Source organism: Lichenostomus cassidix, chromosome 4, assembly GCF_008360975.1.
Source record: "Lichenostomus cassidix isolate B80296 chromosome 4, HeHo_3.0, whole genome shotgun sequence".
NCBI lineage: Eukaryota > Metazoa > Chordata > Aves > Passeriformes > Meliphagidae > Lichenostomus > Lichenostomus cassidix.
This window is the reverse complement of record NC_139484.1, coordinates 70800858-70809547: the sequence shown is the minus strand read 5'-3', so window position 1 is coordinate 70809547 and position 8690 is coordinate 70800858. Positions and strand designations below refer to the sequence as shown.

Here is an 8690-nt window from a genome sequence, read left to right as displayed (position 1 = left end):
AGAAAAAATTTCTACCACTAGTTCAGGAGGTCAAAGCAAATGTAATTCAAAATTGTTCCAGCCATTGAAATTTCACATGCATAAAAAGATCCCCTCTAAACTGCTCCATGACAAGACTAACATCAACAGTTAAAAGGATATAAACATTGAAATTGTTACTGTGGCATTTACACCATTTTGTAATTATTTTTTGTAATCAGTGTACCTTGAGTACCAGAACACCTTGCTCCTAGTTGTAGATCTATTCATGTAAGTGATGATGGGCAAATTTTGAGCTGGTAGATGTTATATAGGCAAGATTTCACTCTAAAAAATGAATGGGAACATCTTCCAAGGTATGGGAATCCAGACAGTGCTGAGACAAAGCAATTGCACATGAATGTGTGACTGCATCTGCAGCACAGCTGTTGAGTGGGATTTGCAATGAACCAGGCAAGCAGAAATTCCATTGTAGTATGGCAATGAGTTACGGTAATGCTGTTACCATAAATGTGCATGGTCCAGGCACATAAAGACATCGTTTAATCTCTGAAAATGTTACATTTTGAAATAGAACATAAACGTATTAGTTGGAAAGAAGGGCAAATAAAAGACCAGTAACATTAAATGGTTGGTTAAATAGATAGCATCTGCTTGTGATGACAATTAAGTTTTGTCATCAAAATTTTTTTTATTTGAAAACGTTTCTTTAACTAGACCTGTGACAGCTGTATTTAAAAAAAGAAAAGAACGCTACTGTGTACTCTGTGCAATTAAACTATTTCTCTGCTGTTGCAAATTAGTGTTTTAAGGTTGCCAAATGTCATCAGCAAAAGCAGGTTTAATAAAAAGTGAAAGCATGGCAAAGTTCATCGGCAAGGTTCACTCTACTTCTCACTAGATGGTTAAAGCACACAGAGAAAAAGCAAGCTAAAATCTAAAATCAATGGACATAAACCCAAATCAACCCCAGAATTACCTACATGTAGGCCAGGGGCATGGAGGGAAAAGAGTAAGAATAGGAAAGTGCAATGATATAAAGGAATAAGGAAGATATTCCTGTTGAGTCACAAGGCTAAACTGAGCCTTGGACTTGACCAACAGTTTAAGCTTAAAGGTTTAAAAGCACTTAAATTTAATAGCACTTAATTGGTATCTGAAGTTAAACAATTTAACAAAAGATTAATGTAGAATTTGCTATAGAGCAACAGTAACTCACTTACAGGCCTAACTTACAAATCTAAAGTACTTAAGAATCCAGGAGAGCAACATTCCATTTGCTAGGACATATTCACACTTGCAGGCACACAGACCTGAGGAGTGCATACAAGGCATACCTGTGAATAATTCCTCTTGAATTCAGTGAACTACTCATGTCAGATGCCTTTGCATCTTCTAAATGGTCACAGAGTCGAGCCTCAAAGAGTCAGGAATACCAGCCCAGGACCCACCATCCTTGTTTGGCAGTGATTCTCCAAGTATGGCAAACTGGAGGGTTCGCTGGCGCTGAGAGGTCTCTCGCTCAGATACAGATTGCTGCTCACCTCCCACTGTGGTCCAGGAAAGCTCAAAGGCTCTCACTTAAGACTGCTGTTTGTAGGGTTGCAAGAGAGTTGGCTTTAGTCACGATAATTTTTCATTCTGGCTGCAATTTGGATTGCTAACTTTCTTTGAAAGTTCAGTAGCAAAAATGTTACTCTACTTGGGTTGTTATTCAGGCTAGAAATACAAGTTTCCAAGGCTATTCATTAAAACCAGGAGCTTGTTAGCATAAGTTTGTGGAAGCAGACAGTGCTTCTGAAAAGCTCAAGAGTAGCTTAGCCCAGGTGCTGTTCGTCAAGGCTGAGGCCTAATGAGCCTTTCTGAGATCACAGTGTGACCCGAGGGAGCAGGGGTGGGGGGAATGCACCACTGCATCTGCTCGTTGTATAAACTAACATGCGATTAGAACATCAAAACTTGGAATGATTCAAACAACAGTTACAGGTCCCTTCCAACTTGGGCCTTTCCATCATTCTGAGATTCTGTGAACAATTCTAGGTCAAAAGGCTTTCTGTGTGGTTTGGGAGTCAGCAGAATTTATGCATTTCAAGTGCCTAGAAAAGGTCATGTGTGTATCGACATGCTGGCATATCCATAACACTGAGTGAGCACTTTTCAATGGATCCACGACCGTGGCATTTTCTGACCTCTCTTACATCCAAGCATGCTGGTAAATGTCTGGACTTCAGACATCACCTGTCCACTTAGGGTGTATTGCAGAACAGACTGTATCAGGCCTTGAGAGGTGCCTGTCTGTGGTCCTGAACACACATTTGTCTCGATATGTCTCCAGTCCAGCTGTGACTTTGTTACATATCTGGGTTCCCTTTTACATAGAGTACTCATAATAAGGAGGAGTAGAGAGCTTAAAGCCTCCTTAATCACCCAGTAAATCCCTGCATTGTGTACATGTTCCCACCAGGGTCACTTCTCCCTGGAAATGGGCTGACATGGTGCTTCAGCATGTAATTTAGAGAGAAAGCAGCTGATAAATTAATTTCTAATACATCAGCTCTGGGTTGCAGGAGAGAGTCCAGGATGATGGAGGGGAAGTGTGGTTGGTGGGCAGCATAGGACTAACATTCAGGGGCTGTGAATCCTCTGCCTGGCTACAGTGCATTTTTTTCCTCTGAGTGACCTTGAATGCATAATTTGTCCTGTTATAATATGAATAAGATGATTCAGACTTCAATTTAAAACACTTCAAAATCTATGCTTGAAAAGCTCTATATGAGCACCAGCTATTACTGAAAGCAGTGCTAGGATCTGCACCAGGTCCCCTCTGTTTCTGCATCTGTTGCTCCTTATCTTCATCTCTCCTTTGTCTTCACTCCTTTACCTCCTACAAACCCCTTCCCATAATCAACCTTCATGAGTCTGCACTCAAAACAGACCCCTTCAGCAGCCTGAAATAGCTACTTCAGCTTAAGACAAGTAAAGAGATAGAGAACAAGTCAATAAACAAGCTGATGATTTTCCCCAGTAATCCAAGTCAATTATATAAACTTACATACCTTGTGCTCCCACTCCTCTCGTGGTCCTTCCTCTTTCCTTCTTTGTTGTTTTGCTATTATTCTTACTTGACATGCTACACCTGCTCAGGTCCAAATGGCCTTAAACACAAGGGCTGTATCTTTTTCTCTTTACTGTGCCTTCCATACAAATGTAGGAATGAACATTACATTAGAAACACTTTCAGAACACTTTGATGATTTACTGTTCTGCATCTTTGTAAACACTTTGTTTTCTCCCCTGCAGCGAATCAACTGCCTCTTCTGGATCTTTTGTCACTGATTCTTTCTGTGTGTTGCAGCTTCCTCTGCCGCAGAGCTGAGATGGGTTCTTTTGAAAGCATTTGCTTCACACTCATTTATTTCTTGCAGAGTCATATCACCCCAGGGCTTGATTCTCACTGCCTTTTGCAAACAGTTGCTCCCACTACTTAGGGCTACTGATGATTTTTCCTGCTCTCTCTCTCTCTCTCCAGAGTGTGGGTTTTCCCTTGAGAACTGCACCTCATTTCTGAAGAAATGAAAGGTTGTAACTGCAACTGCATGACGAGCAAGGGTCTGTGTTGCACCATGCCCAGTCTCTGGCAGGGGCAGCCAAACCTCTAAGGAAGATGACCACAGGGTGGCACTTCCCTAGGACACCTCTGCAGGCCAGGACTTTCTGACAAGGATTTCTGTAATGCTATAATGATGTTTCCTCTCCCTCCTCTACTCCTGGACTCACTAATATACTACTAATATATGTTATATTTCTAATGTACTGGGGATGGGGAAGGAAGGCTGCCTGCCATTAACCTCAGAATTAACATTTTCAAAGATGTATCCAGAAAGATTAATGCATTACAAGAGATCACCATTTTTAAAAAGCATAGTTTACATGTAATTATATTCTCAGAATCATAGAATGTTTTGGGTTGGAAGGGACCATAAAGACCATTTAGTTCAAAATCCCCTGCCATGGGCAGGGACACCTTTCAGTAGAGCAGTTTGCTCAAAGCCCCATTCAGCCTACTCTTGAATGTTTCCAGGAATGGAGCATCCACAGCTTCTCTGGGCAACCTGTGCCAGTATCTCACCACCCTCACAGTAAAGAATTTATTCTTAATATCTGATCTAAATCTACTATCTTTCATTTTAAAACCATTACCCCTCATGCTATCACTACATTTCCTGATAGAATGCCTCCCTATCTTTTCTGGAGGCCCCCTTTAAGCACTGCTATAAATAAATTGTCCCTCTTCATGGAAATCTTTAGTAAAAGGCAAGAGATTTATAGAACCTGAAGAGAAACCAGATTCACTTACGCCATCACTTCTGGATTGCTCTAAGTGATACCGTGGCAGATTTGAATCCTTTAGATGGAAGTGTTAAATACACTGATTGTGGTATAAATAGTGATAGAAAAAACATGTAAATCTTTTTGTATTATTTAAAGCTAATGAAGAGTAGAAGCTTTGTTATATCATCTAGCCAGAATGCACTAGGCAGTGGACCTACACAGTTCATTTATTTCAGGCTCTCATTTATCCACATAAGGTGCTCTTTTCCATTTTCCTTCCTTTCTCAGTATTTTGTTTTGAGTCTTAGTTTCCAATGCAAACAAAAGTTCAAAGTAAAATTGATTCCAAAATATCAGGCCTACTTCAGGTGCTGGACCTCACTGCAAAGACTTACCTGATCCTTCTAGGTTCATTTGTGAGTCTTGAGGAATTCTGCCATGGGATATTTGTCTACAGAAAAGGACAAAAAGAGGAGGGAGAACATTGTAAATACAGCAATATATAAAAGATTAAAACAGAAAAAGACATTTACTGTTTCCTCTCCTTGACCATGTATGGCCATTAGTTTAATTGTGTTTAAAAGTGGATTAGAGGTTAGGAAAAGATCTGGCTGTAAGTGTAGGGAAAACTGGAATATACTACTGAGGAAACTGATCAAATCTTTTCTTGGCAAATTCCTGTGAAACAGAAATATCTGTCAGAAGTGATTTAGTTACACTCCCTCTACCTCACTGCAAAGCAATAAACCAGACACTAGGAGGTCCCCCTCTGCTCTTCCTTGCCTTCAAATACAAATTGGCATTGAAGACACTTCAACACCAGGCCATAGCTCACAACAGCATTGTATATGGCTGTAATTGGTTCTACTATTCCAGAAAAACACTTTTGCCCATATTTTTAAAGAGCCAGGCTTCAGAAATGTGTCAGTGAAATAAAGCCTGAAAGAGAGCATTCCATCTGGGGTAACCCTTTTTTGCCGTATGTCAGTCCCTGTGAAATGTTTTATGTATGTATTCTTTGGAAATCATCTAGCAGAAACAGCTGTGTGTGCTGCCCACCTGCTCAAGCCTACAATCTAGTGTTATTTCAATTAGATTTGATTGCAGGAAAAGTTTATGAAACAGCTATCAATGATTTCATGCCATCTGGCTTCCGCTTTTCTTCTGTTTAGAGAGACCCTGTGTTTACATTGATTGGCCTTCTATATATACAAGCATGATTGAGCTTTATTATTCTTTTTATTTGTCTGATGGCAGTGTGCTTGGTGCCTTGCAGTGTGCTGTACAAACTTACAACGGAAGAGAAGCTGTAAAGATTTCACGTCATGAAGATTTGATCAGACACACGTGAGGCTTCACTAGAGAACATACCAGAAAATCAATTGTATTTTAAAAATCCTAGTTTATTAATTAGAATATAATTTTTTTTTGCAGACAGTAGAATTACTTGGTTTTGGCCATGTAAAAGCTAACTTCTCAAACAAGACTGTACTTTGGTTCCCTTCCAGAGTCAACAGAAGGAGACAAACTTTATCAGGAGGAGTGGGTCCAAATTCATGTCTCAGGTGAAGTGAATTGTCTCTGGAGACACTTCTTTCCTTGTTCATTACCATGAGAGCTTGGGCACCTGGCCTAAGATGGGCTTACCTTCTCACCTGCTAAAAGCAGAGACAAGTCATCCCTTGACTACTGAAGTCCTTGGCTACTTTTAAACTCCTCAAATTACAGAAATATCTCTTTGGTCAATAAATGCTTTCCAATTAGCTATTTTCTCTTTATTAACATTTAAAAGTTTACTCTCAGATGCAGTATGAACATAAGTCTTTCAAAATGCTGACTTTATTTTTCCTTCTCCCCTCAAACCCTTGGTGTTCCTGTTGTCTGTGAGGATTTGGTACATAAAAGTCAACCTGAAAGTAGTTGTTTCACTGGTAGAACAAATCCTTCTTCTAGCTTTGACCTGAATTCAGTTATGGCAGGCTTTAACCCTGGTGTAGTTGAACTTGACATTTCAAACAACATCTGAAAGGTTCATTCCTGTTTGGGCACACCAGCTCTAGGAAGTGACAGTTCAAACTCACACTACCATCTTGTGTGTTTGTCCCTCCTGAGAGGAACCAAATTTAGGTGCATGAGTTGACTTTGGAATTAACACCATCTGCTCACACTGTGCCTGCTTAAGATTTGCTTGTGCCACTTGTCTCTTTCTTCCCGGAAGGATGACATGCTGTGTGGGGTTTGCAGGTGGTCTGGGCATATGTTAAGCTGTCAAACTCAGTGGTCTGGAGGCATCCCTACTCTTTGGAAATACTATAACCTTTTCAAACTCTATAAAAAGGGCTATGATACCATTAGAGGGTCCAAACCTCTTCTATATTGTCATTACAGTGTTTATTCCATAGCTGTGTCCCTGCCTGGAATATTTAGTACCAACAGAAATGGAACTAAAAGGAGGATAAGTCTGTAAACACCCTGGTGAAGTGTCTCCTTTTATTTTTTATAGTGCCCACTGCAGTGGGGACTTCATCCTGACTTTCATCACTTTGTGGACTGCAGCATAGGTGCCACTGTGCTGTTTCTATTTAAAGAGGGTGCAGGCATATAACAAACCTTCAGTGGAAATTAGCTGTTTAAACACCTTGCACCTGGCCTCTGGTATGTGCAAACTGAGATCCATGCCATCTCATATGCCCTGCTGTCTTTTAAGAGCAGATTAAGAACCTTAGTTGTCTATACATTTTCCTTGCTTTCACCATGGCACCAACTTTCAGATGTTTTACTGGGGAAAGCAAAAAATGCACAGGCCATCTGGAGTGGAAAACAATGTACTGTTGCCACATTTTTAAAGCAAATATTTGACGAAAGTGAACAATGCTCTTCAAACCAAATGAAAATGGGGAAAATGACAAACATATTTGCTTTTGCAGATTTCCTTATGAATTATTTACTACTTTACTAAAACAACTTATGCTAATAATATTCTAATAAGCAGTGCAGGTCTGACTCATGTTCAGCTGAAGAGATATGTGAGGAGAACACAGGAAACTTTGCTGTAGACTCCCATATTTCTCTGGAATACAAATGGTATAATTACATCAGTACTGCTGAATATATATTAATGTAGGCAGCTGTAGAGCATAGCTTCTACATACTTACAAGAATATGTTTAAACAGTAGCTAAATATTGATTTTGCCATTATTCTTCTATATTTTTTGTTATGAATTTGCATGACCACAGCACCTAGTGGCCTGACTAAAAAGTAATCAGTGCCACCAGTAAAAAGACCATGTTTGCAAGAAACTTTACATGGAAAAGCAGTGAGTCCTGTTCTGGGATACACAAGATACTGAGGCTTGTGTACATGCACAGGAACACCATGGGTTGATGTTGCACCTTCACTGTTTACAGGAGTAGAACCCTCTCTTATTGCAATCAGCTAAAGGTTTTTTGTCTGTATATGTGCAAGCACATCAGGGCACCTAAATCTGAGACATTTTAAACCAGGGAGTTAGGAAGATGAACAACTTTGGGTCTATTTGAAATGCAGTGATTTATTCCAACCTATTTCATGAGGCTGTGAAAGAGGCAGGTCTTGACTCAGACTTTCTAAGTCCCTACTCAGAACTCTGCCCCAGGATGAAACTCTTGTAATCAGCAATGCACTTTGAAACTAACTGCTTAGAGTCTAATTATCACCAGATCAGTTCCTTTAGGTTCAGAAATATAAAAAAACAAATGTTATTTGGGTTCTGAAAGTGCTAAGATATACACATGTGCCTAATGCTAATCCTCTGGGCTCAGTGGGACAGATCTCATGTTTAAATTAAGGAACATGGCTAAGTCTTTGCAGGAGTGGGACTTAATTGTAAAAATTTAAAATCTCTATAATAATTGGCTGCTCTCCATGCTGATGAATGCAGCCTCCTGGAAAAACAGAAGACACCTCATCACCAACAAAGAAAACAACAATCCTGACAACAAGCTAATACAAAGGCTCTGAAAGAAGTGGGTTATTGTCATGAAAAGAAAAACAACAACACAATTGGCAATTTAAAGAATGGAGACATCATTCAATAAATACTGCCATAAATAGACCTGCAGTATATGGAAGTGATTGAGGATTGAGCTATTTCATTTGAAAACTTTTTCATACACTGGGTGCATCTTAAATGTGCAGTATGAATAAGCAGCAGTTGTCTCATATATATATATATATATATATATGAGATTATGTATATATTCTTGGACTGCATGCAGAATGAACTCAAAGTGGAGGGAAGTGGGTAAGAATGAGTAAAATTAATCTTGGTCCATTATCTGTAAAAAAAAAAAACAAGGCAAAACTTGTTATAAACCTCAAGCCATTATGGTTTTCTTA

The 8690-nt window shown here is 39.5% G+C and overlaps 1 non-coding gene across 1 annotated transcript; it reads right to left on the bottom strand.

The window, feature by feature from the left end:
* Positions 1-4257: 4257 nt before the first annotated feature.
* LOC146438815 (U5 spliceosomal RNA) lies at positions 4258-4325 on the bottom strand. Its single transcript, XR_014852126.1, has one exon. It is a non-coding gene; the product is annotated as a U5 spliceosomal RNA (small nuclear RNA).
* Between the last annotated feature and the right edge of the window lie 4365 nt (positions 4326-8690).